Source organism: Miniopterus schreibersii, assembly GCF_964146895.1.
Source record: "Miniopterus schreibersii genome assembly, chromosome: 2".
NCBI lineage: Eukaryota > Metazoa > Chordata > Mammalia > Chiroptera > Miniopteridae > Miniopterus > Miniopterus schreibersii.
In genome coordinates, this window is record NC_138102.1 from 6770103 (window position 1) to 6797196 (window position 27094).

At 46.7% G+C, this 27094-nt stretch overlaps 1 protein-coding gene across 1 annotated transcript in view; it reads left to right on the forward strand.

The window, feature by feature from the left end:
- The window catches only part of WWC2 (WW and C2 domain containing 2), a 130916-nt gene that overhangs the window by 32538 nt on the left and 71284 nt on the right, over positions 1-27094 (forward strand). The window lies entirely within an intron of this gene.

Here is a 27094-nt window from a genome sequence, read left to right on the forward strand (position 1 = left end):
TGGGGTGGGGCTAGTTTGGAAAAGCAGTAGGAGGGTAAAGGCGTGGGCCAGGGGAATACCTGAGAGGACATCCTGGACCGAGGGGATGTTACATGAAATATAGAGCCTACTAGTTGGAATATTCTTGGCAAGTTGTGTAGGGGTGATGTCCCCAGTCTGGGGTCCGGTTGCCTCAGAATGCTCAATAAATGTGAAATGTTGCTGTTATCCATGTGATTATGGTGCAGATATAACTGCAATAAACAGAACTTTCTGTGCCCCGATGTACTCTGTGGGAAGCTGCGCTTACAGGGATCAGCTCGCCGCCCTCCACCCCTTTTAAAGCCCAGCTAGCTGTGACGGTTCCTGAGCCAGTCCCCAGTGCATGCATGCTCGTGGAGTCCCGTTGTGCTTCTCTTAAGTTTGCCACCAAAGTGTCCTTAATGCAAAAAGGATTGAACCCAAGAGCTCGTGTGTGTGTGCATGTGCGCGCATGCACAGAGCTTTCCATAAAGGGAACATTTCTTTGCAACCTCTTTTTCTTTGAAAGATTCACGCCAGTTTTGCATTCTTCTAAATAATATATTTGTGCCTCCTTTACTGCAGAAACACTGTTTCCCAGCCTGTGTCTGCTGTGGATGTGACTGCCCTTGCCTGCAGGCGCATCCCCGGCGCACCGGCAGGAGGCCCTGGCGTGGCGCCACGTGGAGCACGTCCCGGCTGCGCTCCGCGCGGCTAATGTTACCCAAGGGGCCTAGGGTGTGGGCCCACGAGGGTGGTTTCACTGTGAGTATCCTGTGAAGCGAAGCACAAGAATGTTCAGCTTCCTTCCATAAATTATGAAGTAAAAGCCAAGCAAATGCCATCTTCTTCCCAGAATGAGCCGCACGACGCGAAGCGCAAGGAAACGCAGTCCCCTCCCCAGAACGGACCGGGAAATGTGGAGGCGACAAGCATTCCCCCACATCACTCTTTCTTGGCTTTGGAATTCGTAATGTGACAGTCACCTTTGCAGGCTAATATTCTTTGAAAAATTATATTTATTGAGTTAATGTTAAAATTAACTTGGCAGTCTCTGGATATTTATGAATAGTGGGCGTGGGCCACTCGGCCCAGGCCGCTGCACCCTCCCCTGCGTGGCCTTGGCTCTCCACTGCCTCGGTCCTTCTCAGCAGCTGCTCCAGGAGCCGTTACCAGTGGCCAGCGTTGCCCAAGAGCTGGGACTCGATGGCTGACTCGGTTGTGTGGAGTACATGTGAACTTGTGAATAATTGGGAGCCAGCTATAAGCAAGTAGTAGGCTGTGGTTACCACCCTTTTTGTTTTATATATTTTAAATAATATACAAAGGCTTTCAGGCAAGAATGATGTTAAGTTCTATTTCTAGACTATTAAAATCAATATATTGGAAGTTTTTCCTAAAATTGAAAATGGTACGTGTTTTGAACTAAGTGATAACTTTGCATTATGGACCCATGTTCCTGGCATGAACTCCTTCTTGACAGAAAGGCCGGACACAGTGGATATGAGATGAAGGTAATGGATACAGAGGCGTAAAGGAAATCGTAAGACGCTCTTCAGGCATCTTCTCAGGTGCTTGCTTATATTTCAGGATCCTGCGGAAATGGGAACCGTTGATATGCCCGTTGCGCATCCTCAGAACTTCTGAATAATTTGTTTCCCTAGTTTGAGTTACTTAGTATTTGAAAAGTAACAAGGTTAAGTCTCTTTTAAACAGTTGGTTAACAGATTTCATTACTTCCGTTTTAGTCTGAGTCAGGGAGTTTTCCTCAGGTGTGTGTGCCTATGTGTTGAATTGGGTGCAGAGGTATATAAGGTAATAGTTTTGTGAAATGGGACCATTTTGAGTTGAATAAATAATAATGGTTTACTGTGAAACCTTAGTATTTAGTTCAGTATTCTGTTTTGGATTTTCAATTGCAAATTGAAAAAATCTACTAATCTAGAGAGTGTTTTACTAAGAGACTAGTGCGGGAATGTACTGAAGTGAAGAAAACCGCTTGGCATTAATCCATAATCTTGGAGCATTGCTAAATCATTCTTTTGAAGGTTAAAATTAATATTTGAAAGTAATAATTAAGGCCATGGCTGCCAGGACTAATTGAAATTTTCGTAGAGAGAAAATGTATGGTCCCAGATGTCATACTCATTCATGAAATGTCTTACTAATAAGAGGTTATATTGGTTTCAGTTGTTTTCATACCAGTGGGACACAGTTTGTTTAATGTTCATTGTACATGCAACACCGTTCATTGTAAATATATATTGCACTGTGATTAGAAGATAACATGCAAACAAACATAATTATTTTTCAGTATTGGAAAAGAGTGTCACCTCAGGAACATCTCAGACATTCTTGAAACCACTGAGCTTTTCTCATGTTTCTAAGTCCTGGTTCTATTTGGTTCTGTGGATTTGGTTTCTGACAGAAATCACAGCCCGAGGAAGAGTGGTCGCCGGTGAGATAGGTGCTCACAGAATTCTCTCTCCCTGCTTCCCTGGGTTGGACTCCATGGATGGGGGAGGTTCGGTGACGTTCCCCCGCAGTGGCAGGCAGGGCGGCCCGGGGGCGGGGAGCTGGTGTCAGTCCAGCACTGTGGCTTTCCGACTGTGTAGCCCCGAAGCAAGTTTCTCTGCCTGTTTCCTCAGAGGTTTGTTTTAGGGACTAAATATGTGTTATTTAGAAAACGTTCAGGATCACAACCGCCTCATAGTAAGTGAATATAAATGACTTTTAAGTAAATAAGGAAAATTCCGGGCAATGTTTATTTTCAAGCCATTTGAAAATATACATGGCAATCCTTTTTTCTTTCACTGTTGTTGAAAAGATGATAGATCAGCAGTTCTGAAGAATTTAAAAATAATTATCTGTATACCCAATATTTAAAAATAATGTTTGCATGTGACCTTCTAATTATAGTTTATTTGCATGCATGTTTTATAGTGTTGAAGTCATAACATATAAAGTAATCAGTCGCATTGGGCAACCGAATATGATTGGCCCGTCCTGGTCACATACTTGTTAGGGAGTGGGTTGGGCATGCAGGTCCCAAGCAGAGCCACACAGGAGGGGGGGTGCAGGGCAGTCTGTCCTCAGAAAGAGGGGGAACTAGCAGCCAAAGCAGCGGGCTTTCTCAGACTGCGAGTGGCTTTCTTGTCCAGGAATCTGTGTTTATCAAATAGGTAGAATCACTGTGGTGATGACCAGAGTGATTTCTCAGTACTGGAAAGATCTGATCTCTTTCAGGGGTTTGAGCTGAGTACCAATATGGTAGGAGGGGTGTTAGACTGAAGGGCCAAGGGGAACGGAGTCCAGTGGGCCAGTCTGAGCTCTGTGACCTTGGACAGGCTTTCTGGGCCTTGGTTCCCTTGTGGGTTAAATGAAGCATCAGATTAGTCGACTTTTTTCTACCCCTAAATTTATCCTGTCCTGCGCTACTGAATTGCTTCTGGATAATTTTTGATACCATGCTTATTTAAGATTGGATATCAAGATGTGTTTTTTTATTTTTTGTTGCTTTCCCCCCCTCCTCCTGTAGTTTTCATGGCATCTGAACAGAATAAGTAAAAAGTACCTGTTTATCAGGATTGCCTTGTAGCAGTTTACCTAAAAGAACTGATCGCTAAAAAGAAGAAATGGGTGTGTCTGATAGAAAAAGTGAAAAAAATGCGTAAGTAGTAATAAAAATACATAAGAAGGAAAACAGTTTTCTCCCTTTGAAATCGATGAAGCCATAAAAACACCATTACAGCCAGTGCTGGACATAGTGCCTGGAAATAACCCTGCTCGCGTAGCAGGGGTGAGACTGGACCCTGACAGATAATCTCTGTTTCCTGTGGGGCTGCGCAGGCTCCGAGGGGCTGAGTAATTTGCCCAGAGCCACACAACTGGTCTGTGTTATGACTGGTTTTCTGACTTAATGCCAGATCCTTATTGTAACTCATATTATTTTCTGTATAAGTCACTGTACAATGGTGAAGTTTTGGGCAGTGGATGGAGCCTCCGCATCTATGTAAGGAACAGGCAAGTTACCCTGAGACTCGTTATTATTACAGATTTCTTCCTTCTCCAGGACCTAAAATCTGCCGGTTGTACCACATGAATCTCAGAGATTTGGAATTGGTAAAACCTCTTCAACTTTTTGCTTAACACTGTTCTAAAAAGGTGATGGTGAAAAATAATGAAATTTTTTAAAGTTTAACACCCATCTGAAGATGGTACAGAAATTCCTGGCAGGTTTTATTTAGGATTTCAGCTTTGTTGTGAGAGAGTTGGAATGATGCTGAAACAAAAAATTGTCCAAATAATTTATTTTGTTTAAGCTCTGTGTTCTGAAACATCATGAAGACAAACAAAAGCATATCAGGGCAAAATGTAAGAACGGTGAAGTGAAACGTGTTTTCTCTGGTGAAGCATAGATTTGCACATGTAACTGTATTTCATTCCGTTTCATTGTTCAGTACGAATGGGAACAGCCTTTGGAAAATAAACTTAGCATGATCGTTCTGAATAATCCTTTTGCTTTCAGTAGTTAAATAAGAGCAGGTTGTAAGAAACTTTAGAACTGTGAAATCACAGCTCCGCAGTTGGCCGATCTTCCTAAAACCGCCTCAGACTCCAGTTTGCCTCCGAGGACACGAGGTGTGTGGGTGTGTGAGGCCGTGGCGCTCACGGCTGCCCTGCAGAGGAAAGTACCCGTCTGGGCAAAACTGGTGTTTGGATGCCGGGTGCTACTGGAGGAGACTGGGACAGGCCCCACGGAGCTCTCCAGGGTCTCATCTGGCCGTGGCGTATCCTGGGTTTACGTCGCCGCTAATGAATATTGAAAACTCATAGACTCGGAGCACAAAGCCGGCTTAACCTTGATCTAGATCTTAGGTTTCTTACTGAGCATAGTCAGATATCATACAGCTTCCGTGTGCCCCTTCCCATTTGAATATTCGATCACACGCTCGAGCCACGTCTGACCTTCGTTTAGCGGGTGTGAAGTTGGCCGGAGCCTGCGTTCGCATTCCCTCTGCCACCTCGTTTCTCTGCGGAGCTCAGCCACGCTGTCTCCCTCCTGGGGGTGGCGCTAGACCAGCGACAGCGGGCTCCAGGCTGCAGGAGTCGCCGTCCAGCTTGGCTCTGTGCACCCTGGCTCCAGCTCTTAGCTCATGAAGTGAGGATCCGTGTCCCTCTGCCACTTTTGCCCCCAAGCCTGACCCCTTTGCAGGGGGACATTCTTATTCGAGTGGAACCTCCTGAAGAAGTTCTCTCCCAACCCTGGGTGTCTGGAAGGAGTTAGAAGAAAAGACCTGAAAAGCTTTTAGTACAGATGAGCAATTGAGAACAGACTCGCCACACCCTCTCACCCCACACTCAGGAGAGATTTCGTTGTCCAGAGAAGGGCAAATACAAACTTTTAGGGGCCCCAGGCATTTTATAAGAGCTTATACCTTTTGGGTAATTCTTAAATTGCTTTCATTTGATCTGTGAACTCTGCAAGCGTGAACTCTGGAGACTGCCTGCCTTTGAACGCTGGCTCTGCCCCTTGCGGGCCGTGTGATTTGGGGCATTGCTTTTCCTCTCTGGGCCTCGGCTTCCGCCTGTGTTAGGTCCTAGGCTCACCTCACGCGAAGGTCTGTTGATGAGGTTACGTGATTAGCTGGCTGCTCAAATCCGTTAACTGTTACCGCATCACCTAGAGCTGTGAGGACTGTGTTTGGGTTGTGTGCCATTCCCAGAGATTCTTTTCTTTCTTTTTTTTTTTTGATGAAATCTTTTAAATCAAAATGCTTAACTACTTTTGCTATAAGCTTGCCATTCTAGATAAATATTTACTCACATAACAAACATTTATTGCACCCATAAATTGGGCTGGGAGCTGCAGAGGGAGTGGTGAGTAGTAGGCCGTCTGTTCAGGGAGATGGGCAGGGGACGAATGACTCTCAAACCTGGAAACATGTCGGGAGTGAAGGGAGAAGCTCTCCCGGCCTAGGATGAAGTTTGTCCTCGGGAACTCTTGGAGGGCTGCAGAATGTCATTACTCAACCGCTTTTTAATCTCTTGTTATCTTAAAAACCTTTCGAAGAGGAAAACATGTTTTAAAAATTCCCTCTTTGAGTTCGGCTTTTGATTTTTGTGGAACTGGACTGAAATCTCAAGAATTTATTTGTTTTTTCAAAAGTTAATTTATGTTTTATTTAGGTGTAATTGACATATATCATTTCATTGCTGGTTTCAGCTATACAGCATACTGGTTCGATATTTGTACATGTTGCAAAATGCTCACCGCAGTAAATCTGGTTAACCTCCATCACCTCACACAGGTACCCCCAGGGAGTATCTTGAACCACCTTGAAGCCCTTGTCCTGAATGAAGGGGGGTGTTCAGGTACAGTCTTGACTCCCCCAGTGCTGGGTTTCCTCATCACCGGCAGGATTTCCATTTCTGTGACCACATGGTTACATCTTTCATTGGGAATCTACCCTTTGCTACTGCTGTTCTTTGAAATGTGGCAACATCTCATTAATTTACATTTATCTCATTGTAAATTTTAACAGTGTGAACTGATGAGAGGAGGGGTTCACCCTTCCTTCTGTGGCCGCGTTGTTTGCTGACTCACCATCAGCCCCTCCCCGGCTGCGAGAAGCTTCCCCACCCGTGGCCTGTGCCCGTGGCATCGGGAAGTCTCGTGCCCCCCGTGGGTGGGGCTCACCCTGCTCTGCTGCCTCACCTACCCTCTGGCCCCTCTCAGACCCCAGACCCCAGCCCTTCCAGCACCATTGTTTGTTTTCTGCTTCTTGGAGAACTGCAGTTGCAAAGCTGGAGCAATAAGAATGAAAGGGGGATTGATGGGCCAGGAATTAGGTAATTAACTTCAAAACCAGCAGAACTCGGTAGGGCTCCTATATGTTTTATTTTGTTTACTTCCATACAGCAGACTCTCAGTACTGCATCTTCAAGGAGAGGGGGACAGTTGAGGTAGTGAGGACAGGACAGGCTTCATGGGGTTGGGGGGCCACAGGTGGGCTTCGAGGATCAGCAGGGACTGTTAGGGGTCGGCATAGACACAGTTTTGGCTGAAGGGCGATTAGAGAACAGATTTGGAAATGAAGCTAAAGACTAGATAGATGTAGGAGACCTTGGCTGTTGAGGGTAAGGCATGTGAACCTAATTCTTTGTATCTTTCAAAGGGTTTTGACAAAGGCGTATTGGCGTGGAAGGCGTGTTTCAGAATGAAGAGCCTGGAAGGTGTCGCAGGAGGGATGGAAAGGGAGGGAGTGACTGGAGGCAGGGAGACTAGTTTGGACGACGCTCTAATGACCTAGGGGTGGTCAGGGCGCCTGGGTCAGGCGCGGGCACTGGGATGAAGTTGTGTGACAGTTCCCCCCTCCCCTCTGTCAGCAGTTGCTTGGACTGTATCCGCTTGGACGAGATCAGATGTACTTGAAGAAAATGTCACATAGTACAGATGTTCTGCCTGGTCCTTCCCCGTGGACGGGCGCCCGCTGCCCACCCAGAGTCTGCTCGCAGGTCGCTGGCCAGGGGCACCCGAGCCCAGGCCGAGGGAGCTTCTCCCTGTGCGACCTGGCGAGGCTGGTGGCTCCGATCAGGGCGGCCCAGCCTGTGCGATGAACAGCCTGACTGCTTCACGAGTTTGCTTTCTTGTTTTAATTTCTGAATTCAGATTTAAAGCTGATGGGATGCTGTTATTTGTGAACTTCCAGTTCCCTTCTGCTCTTTGCTCTTTAGTTCTACTCCCCTCTGCTCGGCCGCGACCTCGCTGTTCGCTGGGAATGACTGGACGACTTGACCAGAGTATAGTTGGGCGGCGAGGGAAACTTATCTCCCTCTTTTAACCTTTCATTTTGAAATAGTTACAGAATAGTTGCAAAAAAGAGTACAAAGAATCCCATACACCCTTCACCAGATTCCTCAAATGTTAACATTTTACCATGTTTGCTTTATCTCTCTCCCTCCCCTCCTTCCCCCCACACACTCTCCTCCCCCCACTCACACTCACCCCCCCACACTCACACACTCACCTCCCACACACACACTCACTTTCCCCACACACTCACACTCACGCTCACCTCCCCCCACACTCACCTTCCCCCCACACACTCACCCCCCACACTCACATACTCACCTCCCACACACACTCACACTTTCCCCACACACTCACACTCACGCTCACCTCCCCCCCACACTCACACACTCACCTTCCCCCTCACCCCCCCACACTCACCTTCCTCCATACACACTCACACTCACCTCCCCCTCACTCACCTCCCCACACACTCACACACTCACCTCCCCACACACTCACACACCTCCCCCCACACTCACACTCACCTCCCCACACTCACACCTCCCCACACACTCACACTCACCTCCCCCCACACACTCACACACCTCCCCCCACACACACTCACCTCCCCACACTCACACTCACCTCCCCCCACACACTCACACACCTCCCCCCACACACACTCACCCCCCCACACACACACTCTCACACATACACGCTTCCTGATACACATTAATTTTTGTTCTGAACCATTCGAGGGTAAGTTACAGGCACCCTTTACTGCTAAACCCGTCAGTTTGCACTTTCTGAAACTAAGGAGGCTCCCTCCCTCCCGCAGTCAGTGCAGGGTTTAGCCCGCGTGCCTTATGCAGACGGTGCCCCTGCCCCAGCACTGCCCTGTGCAGAGCGCAGGCCCCTGCCCGTCAGGCTCACGCTTTGCCTGGCTTCTGAAGAGTACAGGCCATTTATCTGGCGTGATGCATGGCCCACGATTGGTGTGTGTTCAGTGTTTAACCACGATTAGATTCAGGTTATGCATTTTGCTAGGAATACGCCGGAAGCGATTTTGTGTGCTTCTCAGTGTGTCCTGTCGGGGATGCCTGAGGTCTGTCCCGCTGCTGGCGATGGGATCTTTGATCTTTTGTTTAGGGGGTTGTCTGCCAGGGTCCTCTAGTTGGCTGCTTCGCTGGATGGCTTTTCTGGGGGAGGGGGATGATTTACATGCCCCTCAATTATGGAAAAATTGACCCTCTTACAGGTGTCTAAATTCCCCCCTGCTTTTCTCTCTTTACCGTTCCGTTCCCAAAGAGGGCCTCTCCTTCCTTTCTACCTGCTTCCCCCACATGGTTGCCTTTCTGAGCCTGCCTCCTGGAGTCTGGGATTCCCTTTAAAATTCCTCCCCATTAGGACGCTGTGATCCCCTCCGAGTGATCTCACAGTGAGGGTGGACTTTCTCTTTTAGGCACTGATTTCAGATCCATGTTAGGACCTCAGCCACCACCCCCTTCTTTCTTCCGCTCAGTTTTTCCTGGGCTACCCTTATTCCTGTGACGACTTACAGCAGGAACAGGGGATATGCAGTCAGTTCCGCTATAATGTAGCAGATGCGTTTTTAGAAATCCTCATGCTATGCAGAATCACACAGCAAAACCACGGGGCTTAGGAGAAAATGGGTTTGGGGCATCTGTTAGTTTGCTAGAGCTGCAGAAACAAAGTACCACAGGCGGGGGGACTTAAGCAACAGCAGTCTGGTTTCCCACAGTTCTGGAGGCTGGAAGTCCAAGATCAAGGTTCCAGCAGGGCTGCTGTCTTCTGAGACCCATCTCCTTGGTTGTAGATGACCGTCTTCTGCCCATGTCCTCATGTGGTCTGGCATCCAATGTCCTCTTCTTATAAAGGACCCCAGACATGTTGCATTAGGGCCCACCTGCATGACCTCACTCTACCTTAGTTACCTCCTTAAAGGTTCTGTCTCCATATAGTCACACTGAGGTGCTGGGGTGTGGACTTCAACATATGAATTTGGGGTGTGGAAGGGGAGATGACACAATTCAGCCCATGACAGGATATAACACTCAATAAACAATCACTGGCATGTTAAAAAAAAACAAAAAAACAAACCCCTAATAAAACGTATAGCACCATTTCACCCCTGTGGAGTCATTCGAAATACTAACTACTCCAATAAACATGGCAGGTCAACTCTAGAAATACCTGAAGTTCGCCTGTGGGATGGCCACCGGAAGGAGTGCGGCCTGTGAGCTGCTTTATCAGAGGGAAGGTGGTAACACCAGGTGTCGGTGGGTGTGGCTCCTAACTCCTGCAGAGAACAGGTAGCTGGGAGATTTATGGGTGTGTGTGTGTGTGTGTGTAGTGTTCCTACCAGCTAGGTGCAGTGTTCTGCATTCAGCTAGTGTTTCTTGCAGATGAAAATGCGTAGAAGCAAAACTCAGCATTCTCATTATATTCTAATTGTGCCCTAATTTTGTATTTTCAAAACACATTTACAGCAGAGCTGACAGTAGTTATCCAGAATTCGATGTTTATTTTCTTATAGGTAATCTGAAATTATCCTAGTCTTTGGGGTTACCCTGAGGGCATGATTTTTATAGTTTTATTTGTTCTTGCTTTTTAAAAATGCCTTTTTGTATTTTGGAGAATGTGTTGGGAGATTGTGCTTTAACACAGCCGCCATCCTGCTGCTACTCAGCTTCTTACAGAATTCCTCTTCTCAAAAACACGTCAATCATGGTAAGTGGATTTTGTGAATCCATGTACTTTATAGGGAAGTTTTATTACAGCCCCTCCTTTCCTCTCTTCTTCTGTTTCCATATGCCTTATTTATATAATTAATTTCTCCGCATTTGGTCAGAGTCTAGGGTTCTTTTTATTTTTCCGTAGTTTCATTGTTTTGCTAACATTTTTGAATCTTTAGCCTAACTGGCCTAGGCAGTTTTTAAGGAGAGATTGGAGGGAAATAAAGCAGTCCTCGCTTTGCAGGTTCCTGATGTGCATGAGCATAATTTACCATGGTTTACTTCAATATCGGTGCCCCGGCAATATGGTTCAGGTTTCAGCTACCACAGTGAGTTAACTGTGAGTAACGGCATAAAGTACAGACTTTGCTTCAGCCCACAAATCACTGCATAAGTAACACGTGTGCATCACGGTAGTGACAGATCCCAGTACTTCCCAGCTGTACCCCTGAGTGTTAGTTCACACATAGCAAAGTGTGTACTCAGCTCATGCACAGACAGCAAAGTGTGTACCAGTTGCATTGCTGCTTTGTCTCCCTGCCACGTTGAACTAAAATGGTAATTATGTGGATATTAGAGAAGAAATCCTTTTTGTCCATAAAGACTGGTTTCCTCATTCAGAAGTTGGCGTGAATTGGTTAGTGTTAGGCTGTGAACTGAAGCACAGGTAAGGATGCTGCTGAGAAATTTGTATCCAGAGTCCAAGGATTAGTTAAGGCAGGTGATGATGATGGTGGCCATCAGATATTTAATGTTGATCAGAAAGGTTGAAGAGCAACCCCAGCAGCGCCTGGCTGGCGTGGCTCAGTCAGGGCGTCTTCCTGTGCACAGAAAGGTCGCTGGCTCGCCTGGGTTCAATCCCCAGTCAGGGTGTGTACGGGAGGCAACTGATCAGTGTTTCTCTCTTTTTCTCTCTACCTCTTAAAAAAAGAAAAGAAAAAGAAAAGCAACCCTGTCAGGAAATTAGGAAGTGGTGTAACACAGTTATACATAGAATTGAATCATCACATCAGGTAGGGAGATGAGTGGGAGTGGTTGGCTTGAATGTTGCAGGTTGTATTAATTTTAGATAAAATGAAATTAGCGTTCCCACGGACAGCTGAGCCAAGTTACTGAATTACTCTATTCAGTTGGGACTGACTCAATTTTACAAAATGATACTTTTAGAGTTTTTTAGGGTAATGAGAAAATGGAACTGAAATTAAAATTCTCCCTTGCAGTTTGGACAAAATAGTTTCTGTGATCAGCAACGAAGCTGTTCCAAATAAATTCACTTTCTGCTCTGAATTTCATTGAATAAGATTTAGTCATCTTAAGCTCCCTGTTGTTTTACTGGGAAAATGTTATGACTTCATGCAGGAGAGTGTCCTCTGTATTATGTGATATATGCTTTTTTGGTTATTATTGTATTTTGTTTTGTTTTTTAATGTAAGGGGATCAGAAAGAAGAGACTGGAAGTTGGTCTTCAAAAGCCAGAGAAAGCTAGAACTAAGTTAGGGATTCCTTTTTTCTCTCTTTCTTTTTTTTAACCAAGGCAATTTCGGAAATTTAATCCAGTCTACACTGGCGGGAAGAGCTTTGTGCTATGTATGGCTTTGGAGCCAGCAGACAAGTCCTTCCTCGGGGGGGGGGGGGGGGGGGAGGTGTCCCAGAATAGAGGAGGTGTAGGCCACTCCACCCACCGAGCACGAGGATGCTCCTCAGTGGAGCCAGACCCTCTAGGCATCCCTGACATTGGCTGGCTTCTGGGGACATGGTTAGATGTTTCCAAAAACCAGGCAATTTGTGGTTGGCTGTGTGCCAATCCCATGTGACAGCCTCCAGTATGTCAACATCCACATTCTCAGTACCTTAGTGACTCTTTAGACCAATGGTATCCTGTGGAAAAGACACATTTTGGACATTCAGTCAACCAGAAGTACTAATAACTGTCCCTAGGTCCTGCTGCCGGAGGCCGCGTAGCTAGTGTTAGACTCGGGCAGGCACTGTTAGCAGCCCTCGCCTCTCACGCACCGCAGACATTCCCAGCAGTGCCTCACAGTCCCCTCGGCTCGGCCCTGCATCTCCTGGGGAAACGCGCACGGGGCTCAGACCTGGGTTGGGCAGAGCTGCTCCGAGGGTGGGTCGGGGAGCGGGCCGGAGGGGTGGGACCGCGTGAAGGGCCTCTCCTGACTCGAGAGCCGGGCCACAGTCATGCGGCGCTGGAAGGGCCCTCGATGGGGGCTTGGTATGTGGAGAATGGAAGGCCCAGTCGGTAAGCTTCCCTCTTTTCTCCTAAATTCTGTGCTGATAACAGAGAAGCATGTTTGACCTGCATGGAATTGAAATGCTGAGCGGTAAGGGTCAGCGCTGGGCTGGAGGAGCCGCGGACGGCAGGCTGGACGGTGTCTGCACAAGCCCAGGAGCCGCGGCCTCTTCCTACTTGTAGCTGGCGTTTCATTTCGAAAGAACACAGCAGGCCTTTTGAAGGCAGTCTAAGGAATGGGTGTGGAGGGGGGTGTGGGGGAAGGAAATCTCAGCAGAATGCTTTTAGATATTTCCTGTTATATAAATGCTACATAGTTCTCATGCCTGCAGACTCGTAGCAAATGGGAACGGGGCCCGCCGAGGCTTACATTTAATTACTGTTACGGAGAAAGAATGTGGAAACCGTATAGGTAATGAAGGAACCTTGAAAACTGGCACAAAGTACGAGTTTTAATTTTCCACCCAAATCCTGTATGTGGCGTTTGAATGCATGGTATAATGACATCTCCTTGGACAAAAAGAAGAGTTTGATTTAAAAAACAAAAGAGCTTTTTTGTTTAATTCGTAAGACTTTCTGTTTTAGTAAAAGAGTCCATCTCCGGGTGGACATTCCAGATGATAAAGTGTCTCATTTACTTTGTCCCCAAAATAAACTCAGTACATTTATGTAGCAACAGTGTAGTGCGTGCTTGTGAGGAAGGAAGTGCTACGGGGTATTACGGCACACAGGCTTTTTCCTTCTAGCTTTGTAGGGTGTTAAATTCTTTTTTTTCACTCATTTATGTCCCCTCCACACACGCACTTCGACTTAGCCAGGTCTGTCGATACTAGCGGCTGGAAGAATCAGCTAATGAAAGCCTTTTCCTGTCTTGTTTTTGGAAAACGAATAGAGCATGTAGGCAGTTGTCTGTTATGCCCTGTGGATTCAGGGACAAGAGTAACTGTGGGCTCGTGGGTGTTTTCTGCTCGGGGACGCCCTGTCAGGTTCGTTACAGAGTCCTGTGTGGACCGAGGCGGACGGTTGCTGTTCAGTGTCTGGATTCAGGGTCTGGCTCCATCACGTAGCAGCTCTTGGTCCCTATGAACTGTAGTGTTTTGTAAAAGGGGACTCCTGTGTGCCGCACAGAGTTTTTGCACATGAGGGAGCCAGAATACATGACTGCAGCAGGTCTGAATCGGTGATAGTTGAAGCACTCTCCAGCAGGGCTGTGGGAGTTCTGATTTCTCATTGCTGCCCAACTTCAAGTCGTTTACTCATTGATTTTTAAAAATTAATTCAGTATCTGTTGAGTATATACTATGTGTGTCATTCTCTGGGCCCCGGAGGACACACAGATCGGTGAGTATGCATCTGGACCCCAAGGTGTCTGAAATGTCTAACTAGGAAGGAGTCGGCATCTTAGAGGGGTAGATGAAAACTGGGGGATGCAGAGCGGTCAGACCCCGCTGGGCAGTAAGCAGTGTCTCGGCTCTCTACCCCGTGTCTGAAGCTCCCCGAAAGTGGGCCGTTGCTCTTCGAGGGAAGTCTCCTCACTAATGGGAAGCACAGAGCTCAGACACAGAGCTGGTAGCAAGGCACCAAGTGGTCGGGTGTGGTTTCTGTCCCAGCGTAGGTGCCATTATATATGAATGTGACAGATCCACCAGGGGTGTTTCGTATCAGGACAAGCCATCACAATGACTGACATCTCTGACTGAGACGACTCTTTGGTGTGGCCAAGGAGTGTGGTTTTTCTCTGTGTGACTGTGGTGCTGGTTTTGAAAAGGTGATTCGATGCACCGATTTGGAAGAAGCTAATTTTATATACAAGAATTAGACATACCTAGGAGCTATTTCACGCATCTAGTATTTATTGAGAACTTACCCCACTATTAGCTAGGCATTGTGGGGAATATAACGCTGAATCATTTCATGACTCAGACTGGGTAGAGATAAAGCCTGTTAGACACATAGCTCAAATACACAGCAGAAACAATAAACAAAAGGATACACAAATTTAAAGTGGGAGGAGCTTTAGGAGAGGAAGGGAGTCTTTCCAGTAGATGAGCTTTAGAGTTGGGCTCTGTGTAGAGCCACCATGTGTCCCAGTCTGCTTGGGTAAGTCCCAGTTTACCGCTAGTGTCCATTGCCCCACCCAATTAATATCCCCTTTCACTGCTAAAATTGTCTGGTTTGGATGATAAATTATATGGTCCCCTGACTTTGAGGATTAGGTAAAACTTGACTCTGTGGAGAGAGAGAACAGTCAAGACAACACCAGGAACAAAAACATGGGCAACGAGAAGATGCTGGTGTGGTTAGGAAAAGCACATTTAGTTTGGAGCTTCTGGAACAGGAAAGGGGAATCACTGGAGATAAAGGTGGGGAAGGTGAGTGAGGCCAGATGCTGAGTATCCTGATGCCAGACCAGACACTTCGGGTTCTATGTAGTTGGCAATGGAAGTCAGTGAACGTTTTTTTTTTAAGATTTAAAAAGACCTTGTATTAGTACAGGGCTCTTTTGTGTTTAAAACAAAATGGTCAGGGGCCACTGCCAATTAAGGATCATTTAGATTTCGCATTTAGTCAGTGGGAAAATAAGATATGAATTACCACAATCTGTGGTGACGTTTTGCAGAATGTAAAAAACCATTAAGCTTCAAAGCATGGTTGGCCTTGCATCTCTGAATCAAATCCTGTTCTGTATAGATGAAGAAAACAGTCAGAGGGGTTGGTAAATGTTTAAGTTCTCCCAGCAAGCTGTTGCAGAGATGGGTAAGAACCCAGGGACTCGGGCCTCCTCGTAATGGGTTGTTTAACTTCACTACGGAGCTGTGTTTGGGGGGCTCTGTGGTTAACTTTGGCCTAGTCCCGTCAGTGTCTCTGTGTCTTGGCTTAGTTGTGGTAAAGAGGCCTGTCTACGTCAAGGATGTTGAAGCTTATTTTTAAAAATGCCTAGTGCCCAGAAATTCTTTGGAGAGAACAGACATTGAGGAGGCAGATGGTTAAACTCGTGGGTCCCTCCGTGTGCCCCTGTGGGTTGTCGGCGTGCGTGCTGGCCGTGGTAGAGATCATTTAGGACAACATGGAAGAGGAGACTGGATACCACCCTCACATATTGAAATGGGATTTTAAGTCATGGCATGTGTAGAAAGACAAGAGTTTTTAAAAATTATCTTTATGAAATGAATCTCTTTACAGCATGAAGTATTAAGTCTATCTTTGCTTTTTTTTTATTTTTTTAAAAAATATCTTTATTGTTTTCAGAGGGAGGAAAGGAGAGGGAGAGAGAGAGATAGAAACATCAATGATGAGAGAGTCATTGATCGAGCCCACAACCCGGGCATGTGCCCTGACCGGGAATCGAACCCCGATCGCCTAGATCCTAGGTCGATGCTCAACCGCTGAGCCACGCCCGGCAGGGCTATCTTTGCATTTTTAAAACCATTTTGAAAGAGTAAAATAAACAAAACTGTTCAAATAAGTATAAGCTTACAAATCATTGGCATGTGAGAACTGTATTTTACTGTAATTACATGTAATAATTATTGATACTCATTGCAATTAAATGCGTTACTAGGTGTTAAGGTTTGAGGAAGAGTAACAAGTATGTTTTGTATATTTTTTTACACCATTTTGGAAAGTTAAGTTTTTTTATCATTATGTTGTTGGATGTCCTTCGGAGAAATCCTATGAGAATACAGTTTTGGAGTTGTCATGCTCTACCCAAACAATGGGTGAGTATCTTTATGCGTACAGACCCGGTTTGTTTATGGCACACAGAATTTACGTTAAAAGAAGTCATTAATTTTGGAGATTCAAGACCTGGTGTAAATAAATCAAGTGCTACACCTTCCTGTCTTAACCAGTGAACTGCTAAACCACTAATCGTTTCACCATCGAGCACCCATGTCATGCAGTTACGTTCTCATCCCAGGGACACCTTTGAAACCTGATTCTAGTTTCAGCAGTCAGGTAGGTGTGAGCCTAAGTAGAGAAGTTGCTCTGAGATCAGTCCCTGGGCACCGACTTGAGCTTCAGAAGAAGAGAGCACTTCAAAAGGATGGTTTGGTTTTCTTTGGAAAATAGGTTTTCAAGTTATTTAGAAAATAGTTTTTTGGGGACAAAATGCACATAAAGCGGCTGCAGAGATAATGCTGGGAGGATTGTTCCAGATGCTGATTAGCTTGCAAAGACAAAAGCAGTAGATGAGCAGTTGCTATGCCGTTGACCAGAGACTGATTTCCACTCTAGAAAATAATGAAGTCCTCTCCAATCCATTGTCTGGCTTCAGATCTCAGAGTCAGGGGCAGACACTTGAGGTCACTCTGGGGATGGGCTCAGAGTGTATAGAAAGCCTCTGCTAAGTATGATCTGCAGATACCTGACACGCAGGGGCTCCCATGGGCAAGCTCCTCAGTTCTGAGGTGCTGGGGAAGAGGCGTGGTGGTAGGTGGGGTCAGGAGGAGAGCACCTCTGAGTGGCTCAGGGACTGGTGAGCACTGCCCAGGGCGCGACTGGGAGATAAGACAGCATCCAGAAGGTGAGCCTGGAGGAGCCTGGGATGTTGAAATGCACTTTTTGGACAAAAGCTGCAATGAAATGCAGCTTTTCATTGATAATTGATTTTTAATTCTGTTTATTGGGAGCATGCTAGAAATAATAGGGCAGAGAAATGGTCATTGTATTATGATACCTTAAAAGAGTAATTTCTTCGGATTACTTTGCTTTTCTGCACTATAAAATGGAGAGAGGGTAACTGATGAGAGCGTAGCTTGATGACCACCATTTCAGATGCAGCCAGGTGTAAACTGCCTTCATTTCTTCTTTGCACCACTCACAGGGCTCCCAGCTCAAACTGCCATGTGAGTATTTCTGCAAAAGCTGTATCTTCCCAATTGCACAGTAGCCTCTTTGAGACAGAGCCAAGGGGTCAAAAATGAAAATAAAAGCATCTATGTTGTGCTTTGACACTTTACAGAGTACTTTTCACATATATTGTCTGGTATCTCAACACTGTACTGGATGTAACAAGGGCTTCTAAATGAAAGCTAGAAGAAAAGGGTATAATATATTTTCTGTTTTATTTAAGGTTCACTGCAACTTAGTTTATACTAAAAGACTACTTTGGCAGTATCTTCTCATGTTTAGGTTATATGCTTTAGAGTATCGAAAAAATGTGCTTTAAATGAGTTCTGAGCAGATGTAACTTTAAAAATTTATATGAGATTTCTTTAGGCATAAATCTGAATCAGTAAATGGAGACAGCTGAGAAAGTTTTCTGACTTTTGAAATTAAAATTGGAAACTTACGGGAGATTTTACAACTTTATTTTGATCAAAGTTGTATCTGTAAATGATTAATAAACACAAAATAGTTTCCCAGGGCAAAACAGCTTCTTCCCCACACCTGGTTCTCTCTGCCCAGAGCTAACCACACTTCCATACTGAGTAGATTCCTTTGGCAGTTACCTCCGTATTTTTAAACATGTTACATGTCTTGGTTGTTCAGTTGTAGGTTTGAGAGCTGACCTCCCAGCTGGGTGTGGATTCAGCCCTGACTGGCGCCCTGCCCACTGCACCACCCTCCCCCCCCCATCGTCTTGGAGCATTGTCTCGCCTGGTAAACAGATCGGTATTCAGTGTGTACACTTTTATGACTATGTAAATGTTGTTTCTGGATGACCAATCTAATGCGCTGTAATTGAGTTCCCTTTGGTTTTCTCTGTAGTTAATAATTGTCTCCTTTTTCCCATTGGTTTAACATTCTATGTCCCTGTCACCAATTTACTGACAGAATTATAAACCTCCTTTTGAGGCCTTCAGACACGACAGGCATTCGACCCATTTCAAGCCTCCGGCCCCTTGCGTCCCTGGTGCCCCGTCCAGGCTGGTGAATCTCTGACTGCCCCACGCATCGTGCGTGTGTGGATCTCCACTCACTGCCAGCGCGCAGGTTCCATTTGACCTTCCCCTGGGTGGGTCCCATGTTTGCCAGTTGCCTCGGTTTCTTCTCTCATCTTGGTAGAGTGGCCTTAGAAAGGCATAATTAATCCTGAGCCACACCAGACCCTACAGGACTGGATAAATAACGCAAGATGAGGCCCTGGGAAGGGGGTGTTAGTGAAGGTCTGTGGGGATAGGATGGACTTTATTTTATCAAGTAATTCTAATAGCTTGTTTTTCTAGCTCAGGTGCTACTAATCTAAAAGGTAACCAAGCAGCGCTTTGCAGTTGCAGCTTATTAACATTTTAGATAAAGAAAGAGTATTTATTTTCTCAGCGATGAGGAACTATATTTAGAGCCTTGCCCGCCCGCCCCCTTAACCACGCGCGCTCTGCCAGCACTCAGCCCCATGACTCTTGTTTGCGGCGCTGAACTGGAGTCGCAGCTCAAAGGGCATGCATTTTTGTTTATGACTAAGGGCTGATCCCTGCAGTGAGTGTAGTTACCAGGCATTCCTGGCATTCCATACGTCCACTTCTTAGCGCTTGGAGGATCTGGTGCTACGCCAGAGGAGAGCAGGGGCTGGAGAACACGAGGAAATACCACCAAAGCAGGTCTCCGCATAAGTCGTGAGAAGCCAGTGCTGTGGTCAGCACAGCAAATGCCAGGCACGGGGCTCATTGGAGCCTGTTAGCGCCGTTCCTCAGGCTGCTCAGGAGCATTTCTTAGTTTTCTGATATCTGATTCTTGAAATTCCAACCCTTGAGCTTTAAAAAAAAAAAAAAATCCGTGATTCTTTTGGTGTGTGTGTTAGTTGTCCTCAGGGCCAGGACGAGGTGCTTTTCTGTGCCAAGCTCGGTATGCTGAGCGTGGTTGATGAGGTTGAGGGGTCCTCGGTACAGACGTGGTGGTCACACGTGGCATGGGCACGAGCGTCGTCCGAGGCCCTGAGGACCACAGTGGTGGACAGGGCGGCTGTGGGGTGGGAGGAAGAAAGACTATAGCAATAAGCGAGAGAAACCAGGCATTATAATAAAACACCAGGGACGTCAGCACGCTGGGCAGCGGTTCCTGTGATAGACTTACTCGGCTCTGCTGCGTCTACAGTGGCCTGCACATCTCAGCGACTTCGACCGCGGACATCTGCTCCCGAGGAGGGAGCGCGGGACCTGGGAGGAGAGCCGGTGGTCAAACGGGACGAGACTGAGCATTGTTGGCGGTATTTTAGTATTTTACAAGGAGGATGGGTTCATACAGTTTCTAACTAAACCTGTTTATGTAAAAAGAAAGAATTTTTTAAAACTTTCTTGGCGGGAAGGATGTTCCGGGCAGAGGGAACGGCACAATAAAAGGCTGTTTTGCCATCTTGGTATCGGGCAGACTGGGAGTCTGTGCCCTCCCCGAGGCTCATCCTCGGTGGGTTTTTCAGTCATTGGAGTTGGCATCCGAAGGGCAGAGGCCCTGCTTCTGAGCCTGGAGGTGGCACCCCCGCCCTTTGCCAGCTTGTCTCTTGAATTCCCCGCGTTACCCGGCGTCGTGTTGGTACTGGCTGGTTCTTCTTAATTCTCGATGCTTAGTATTTGGAGACTACTAGGTGGAAAGTCTGATAGCTCCTGCTCTCAGAGCTAGGCATTATTCATACAGCGGGAAGCAGAACAGTGCAGGTGCCCGTCACTGGCACAGGCTCTTCCGGGGGGGGCGTAAGGAAGTGCCAGAGCTAGCTTGTATGGTGGTTTAAACTAGAAATTTACTAAAAACTTCTGATTGTTAGTAAATAATGGGCAAATTTTATGGTACATAAATTAAACTTTAGTAATACTGTGTGGTTTTTTTTAAAAAAAAGGTCAGCTAGGGATTGTTAAACTCCAGCACGCCCAGTACTGCTCCCTGGGTCGGGCGATCAGGGCCGAGGGTGGTAACGTGGACTTCGTGTGTGCAGAGGAGGCCCCCCGACGTCCACTCCGGGTACCCTGACCTCCGAACTCACGTCCCTTTTCACACACGCGGAGCTTCCTGGGGAATGAGCTGGAGGACGGCTGCTCCCACCCAGGGCGTCCCCCGGGGAGTCCACGCTCTGCTGTCACCGGGCCACTGTGTGTTCGGTGCCCCCACCTCCGCGGTCACACACTGCCTCCCTGGTGTGCAGGCTCCCCTCCGTGGCTCCGGGAGGCCATGAAAGTTCACTTGTTTCCAAACATCCTGCTGCCGCTGGGGAGGCATTTACACCACGAGACGCTTACACCTGGGGGACAGTCGCTGGCTGGCTGAGGAGAGGCTGCCGGAGGGCTGGAGCCACGCTTAACGTCGCGTGGACCCAATAGTGGCAGGCACGGGGCAGGTGCCGGACGGCGGCAGTTTGGGGACTGCTTCCTGCTGGCAGGGAGGCGAGACGGAGGCTGAAGTGGGTGTTTTTCCTTCTGCTCGAGTTCGGTTTTCTAAGCGTTCTTACTGTTTCGTCCTTTGTCCCGTTACATGTGGGCACGTCCCCGGGCTGGCCGGGCTCATTAATCTCGCGCGTCCTCTGCTCTCCCTGTGGGAATTGTAGCCCGTGTTTCCCCTGCCCGTCCCTGCGGCCCTCGCACCCAACACGCTGTGAAGTGAGCTCGCTGAGCCCCTCTCCGCGGCCCCTCGCGGGACCGCCGCTCCTCTGCCCCACCGAGCCCTGGAACGCACTTTCTCCGCGACCTGTTCGTGTCGCGCGCACCGTTTCCACAACACCCCCAGCTTCTCATGGCCCAGCTGCCGCCTCCAGATGCCCAGCGGCGGGGCCTCTGCGTTTACCAGGAGCCCGTGTTCCTCCGAGGCCACCTCGGAGCCTAGGACGGGCTCCTCGCAGCGGCCTTCCTCCCGCCACCTCGTGGATCACCTGTCCCCTCGGTCGCTGTTGGCCCCACCTGATGGAAATGGGAAACTGGGCCTGTCCCAGCCTCGCTCCCGTCACTGGCTCTCACCTGGGGCAGCGCCCGCCCTCAGGGTTTCGGACTTTGTAGCTTTGGGGAGGACCCTGTGATGCCGATGCTGCTGGTCTGGGGACCACTCCTCTGATCGGTGCACCGCTTTCAGACCACTGCTGCTGGGGTCTCCCCTTGGCCTAGGCCCATGCTATCAGGGTGGGTGGGGTGCAACTCCGACATCGCACTAAGCAGCTTCTAGTTATAGGGGTTTTTTCCTACTTTACTTCTCTTTCAACTCTTCAGATCAGATCAAGGAGAACGTCTGCTTGCTGCTAATATGCCTTTAACACCTTTCTCATACTTTCATTTATCCCATGTCATTCTTTTGATGTATCTGGAATTAAATTTGTTGTAAGGAAGAGATAGGACCTAGCTTTTATCCCTGTGGATAAAACCTGGACTGTCAGCCCAGGTTTCCCAACACTTTTGAATATTACCTTCTACTCAGCGTAAACAAAGTTCACAAATAAGTAATATCCTTGGGAAAAAATATTTGCAACTTGACAAAGGATTAATACAAAGTATATTAATACAAAAACATATTGACAGTTGCTATGAACCAGTGATAAGAACAGACCATACAGTTTTAAAAAGGACAGTTCACAAAAGAAGCAAATAAACATATAGAAACGTTACAAACCTTACAATTATTGGATTGCCTCTCCCCCACGACAGTGTTGAGGGGAAATGTGGGTGAATGTCGTTCAGCTGCACTGTGGGTGAGAGTGCCCACTGGGAAGGCCCACGGGAGGGGAGCATCTGTCAGAATAAAAAATGTGAATGCCCATATGTCATCTCCTAAAGTGTGTTGACATTTTTAAATTTAGAAGGTGTATGGCCCTGGCTGGTGTGGCTCGGTTGACTAGAGCATTGTCATTTGCCCTGAAAGTTTGCGGCTTTGATTCTGGGTCACGGCACATACCTGCATTGCAGGTTCGATCCCCTGTTGGGGCACCTACGAGAGGCAGAACTGATGGATGTCTCTCCCACATCGATGTTTCTCTTCCTCTCTCTCTCCCCCTTCCCCCCTTCTCCCCTTCTCTCCCTTCCTCTCTCTCTCTCTCTCTCTGAAATCAGTAAAAACATATCCTTGGGTGAGGATTTAAAAAAAATAAAAATAATAAAAAGTATATATATATTCATTGACTCATTGCCAGGAATTTATTCTAAAAAATACTTATACAGCTGAAAGTATTTACAAGCATATTAATTGAAACATTGGTTTCTCTCTTTTTTAAAAAATATATCTTTGTTGATTTCAGACGGAGGAAGGGAGAGGGAGAGAGACAGAAACGTCGATGATGAGTCAGTCATTGATCAGCTGCCTCCTGCTTGCCCCCTGCTGGGGATTGATCCCCACAACCCGGGCATGTGCCCTGATGGGGAATCGAACCGCAGTCTCCTGGATCCTAGGTCGATGCTCATCCGCTGAGCCATGCTGGCTGGGCATCTCTTGAAGGAAGTTGAAACTAATGTCTATTAATTGATGATTACGTGAGTGGTGGGCTGTAATCCACTCAGTGTGTGTTAGATGTTAGAAGATTAAGGTAAACTGTATGTATGCTCTTTGAAAAATTTCTAACTTGTACTGCAAGCTGAATAACGTCGGGGAAGATACACATAGCATGAGCCTATTTGTATGTTTTATAGACTATGTGAATTTATAGATGACTGAAAAGATACCAAAATATCAGCATATATTTCATTCTACAGGAAGTGAAGGGGGGACTTTACTAATAGTTTGTCCTATTCTATGTGTTCTTCATAATGAGAATGTACTACTTGTGTCTTCTAAAGCAGGACTCAGATCTATAGTGTGTATATATAGTTTATTTAGTTTAATACCAGTCTTGCAAAAATGTGCACAGTATTACTTGTGCATTAGCACACACACACACACACACACGTACATATATTTAAGAAAAACATAGTCCGGAATGAAAGAGTGTTAGCTGGGGTTATCCCTACGTAATAAGGTTATAGGCATTCAAAGCCATCTCCCCAGTTCCTTGCATTTGATAAAAGTAATATAGGTTCATTTTGATTGGCGTCTTTAAGAGTGAGGTTGAGTGTGACAAGCCCTCTGCATCCTGAGGGGGTGCCATGCGCCAGGTCCTTGCGCTTCTGGTGGAGCACCCCCTCCACAGTGATGCTGGAGCTTCCCGCAGTCCTGGCCCTTGAACAGCTATTATATGAGCTGAAATCCATATGCTTGTGTGTTGTTGGAACTCTAGGTAGGAGAATGGGACAGTCTTGGTGGAGTTTTGTTTGTTTGTTTAGACAATAATCTCTTAAGCGCTCTTTCTCTCTCAAGCATTCCTACCTTCTTTGCTGGCATAGCCACTTAAATTCTCAAACTATTTCCCAAAACCAAATAATCCAACAAGCAAACATTTCTTGGCACTTAGGAGAGAAAAGAGGTTCAGGTTAAAGTGTTTGCAGACCGCTCTGTTTTCTTCTGTAGGTAAAACACTTAAAAACAAAAAAATAAAAAAACCTTGCTGGATTATTGAGACACCTGAGGTAAAGTCTTTTACCTCTCTGTAACTAAGAATCTGTTTTCTACTTAGCTATTCATTTACAATACCTAAATGTAATTATAACAAACTAAACTATTACAGGACCAGGTATTTCAATGCAGTCTTGAAAGACTTGTCTCCTGTTCTGTTCCATTGTCAGGAAACACATTTATCAACTGTCATCTTAATATCAACCTTCATATTCTTTTTATTAAATGCTTTTACCATGACATATATGTAAATAGAAAATTAAAAATGAATGACAACCCTTCCATGATACATTGTTTCATTGCTGTCTTGCTTTCTAATGTGCATCCATTCATCAGCGCTGATTATATGCCGACTATCTGTGAAGCAGGCACTGTGCTGGAGAAACCGAGAGCAGAGCCGGGGCCGAGACCCGGAGAAGCTGAGAGGCTGCGGGGAGGGACAGCAGTGTGCTAAGGTCCCTTAGGTGGCTGCTGAGTCCTCGTGGGGGTGTCAGGTGGGACAGGATCCAGGAACACCGTGTAAGAATAGCATTCCTAGGTTAAGTGGAATCAACATTTGAATGGGTTTTAATATTGCCAAATTATTTCTTCAAAGGATTGTATCAAGTTACAGAATCACCAGCAATAAATGAAAGTATCTGATTACTCACACCCTCACCAGAACCAAGTTTCATTATTATTAAGACAAAACAAAACAAAACTCGATAGTCAAATAGGCTTAAAATTAAGCCTGATTATTGTTTTATTTGGCATTTCTTTTTATTTTAGTGAGGTTCAACATTTTCCCATAATTTTATTATTTTGCTTCCTCTTGAGGAAATATTTTATTCACTTGGAATCTTAGCATTGTTCTAACTTGTTACTATTAAAAAAACAGTTTATTGAGGTGAAATTCACAAAACCCCAAATTAATTACTTTAAGGTGACACAGTATATTTGCAATGTTGTGTAACCAGCAGCTACCTAGCTGGTTCCAAAACATTCCCATCACTCCAAAGTGCCCGGGAAAGCAGTTTCTCTCCATGTGTCCCTCTCTCTACCGTCTGGCAACCCCTGATCCACTTCTGTCTTCACAAGTTTATCCCTACTGGACAGTTCATATACGTGGAGGCATTTGTCATACTATAAGTGACCCTTTGTGTCTGGCTGCTTTCACTTAGCATGTTCTGGAGGTTCGTCCACGTTGTAGCATGCATACGTACTTCATGCCTTTTTTATGGCTGAATAATATTCCTTTGCACCTACATACCACACCTTGTTTATCCATCCCAAAAGTTGAGCTGTTTCTGCCTTTGGCTGTTGTGAATACTGCTGCTGTGAACATGTGTGTACATGTAATTGTTTGGCTACCAGTTTTCAGTCCTTTTAGGCCTATACCTGGGAGTGGAATTGTGGGTCATATAGCAATTCTGTGTTTAACTTTTTGAGGCACTGCCAGACTCTTTTCTACAGAAGCTGCTCCGTTTTACATTCTCACCAGCAATATACAGGGTTCCAATGTACAGGGTTCCCATTTTTTCATATCTGCATCAACACATAGCATTGGCTATTCCAGTGGTGATGAAAGGTATCTATGCTGCAGAGTTTTATGAGGATTTAACTCACACATTCATATGTATTGAAGATGTGTGGCATATGGCAAACACTCAGTAAATGTTTTGTATTATCAGTCTAATTACTATATGTAAAAATTGACTTTTTTACATGGAATATTGGAAGCCTTGACATTTTTGCCAGTAATATATCTGTGTCCCCATATCAAAAGAAGCAGCGCGGTGCTCTGACAAAGGTGAATGACCCACAAATACTGCTCTCAGAAGTATATTCATGAGTAACCATAGAATTGAGTGGTTGGCGTTAGGGAGATGTGGGCAGGGCCTCCGAAAGTCCTCCAGTTTAGTGTCTGGGTTAGAATGAACGGTTAGGAATGAGTGTCAGGAGAGGAGCCAGAAGATCTGGGAAAGGCTTTCCAGGGTTGGGGATTTGAGTAGATCTGTGGGAGGAGAGAGAAAAAAGGAACTGTGTGAGAGGAGGTTCATTCTTGGTAGTCCTTGCTGGAGGGGGGTTGCGGAGCAGGGGGGATGGATGGGAGGAAGGGCAGGAGGCTGGCAGGCTTTGAGGGGAGGAGGGACAGGAGAGGCGGCGAGGGACGGGCGTTTGGGTTCCAGGAGAGCAGGCTCGGGAACAAGAGCGTTGCTCAGGATCTGCGAGCCCATTGCGTGGAGGAGGGATTAAAGTAGTTCTGTGGCACCAGGGGATTGAAGACCAGACCTGGGGCCCCTCACAGAGGGTGTGAACTAAACCCGCGCACGTCGGATGCGGCCTCGAAGTCTGGGGGCAGCCTCCTCCTTGGCCCCCTGCGCGGGCCGGGGCCTGGCCTACCTGCCAGTTCTGCCTGATGTGATTCCTTTTGAAGAGTCTGTTTCCTCAGACACAGAACTCGCCTCTCTCCTGTCCCTGTCCCTCTTGCTCTGTCACATGGCTGGTTTTCTGGCTGGGACGGTGACAGGAACAGGCAGGAGTCCTTTTGAAGGGACTAAGCAACATCATGGCAAGTTAAAATTCTTTCAGAATTATGGAAAGGTTTCTGGCACTTCCCCTCCCTCGAAAATCCCAGTTGCCAGCCCCCCCCCCCCTGCTCTCTCCCAGCTCGCGGGGACAGATTCCGTAGTCACCAGACGCTTGGCCGTCCTCGGGGCTGAGTCAGCTGAACGGTGAGTCCAGATGCTGCCACGTAAACCTCGCTGGTGAGACCTTTCGCGTCAAGCTGGACGTGCGGCCGGTTCTGGGACCCTGAAGATCGCTTCTCTCCGTGAGCGCTTCTCCACCGGCTGCAATCAGTGCAAACCCGGTCCTTCGGGTTTGGGCTTGCCCACCGTCACGTGACCGCGAAGAGCACGTGTAGGT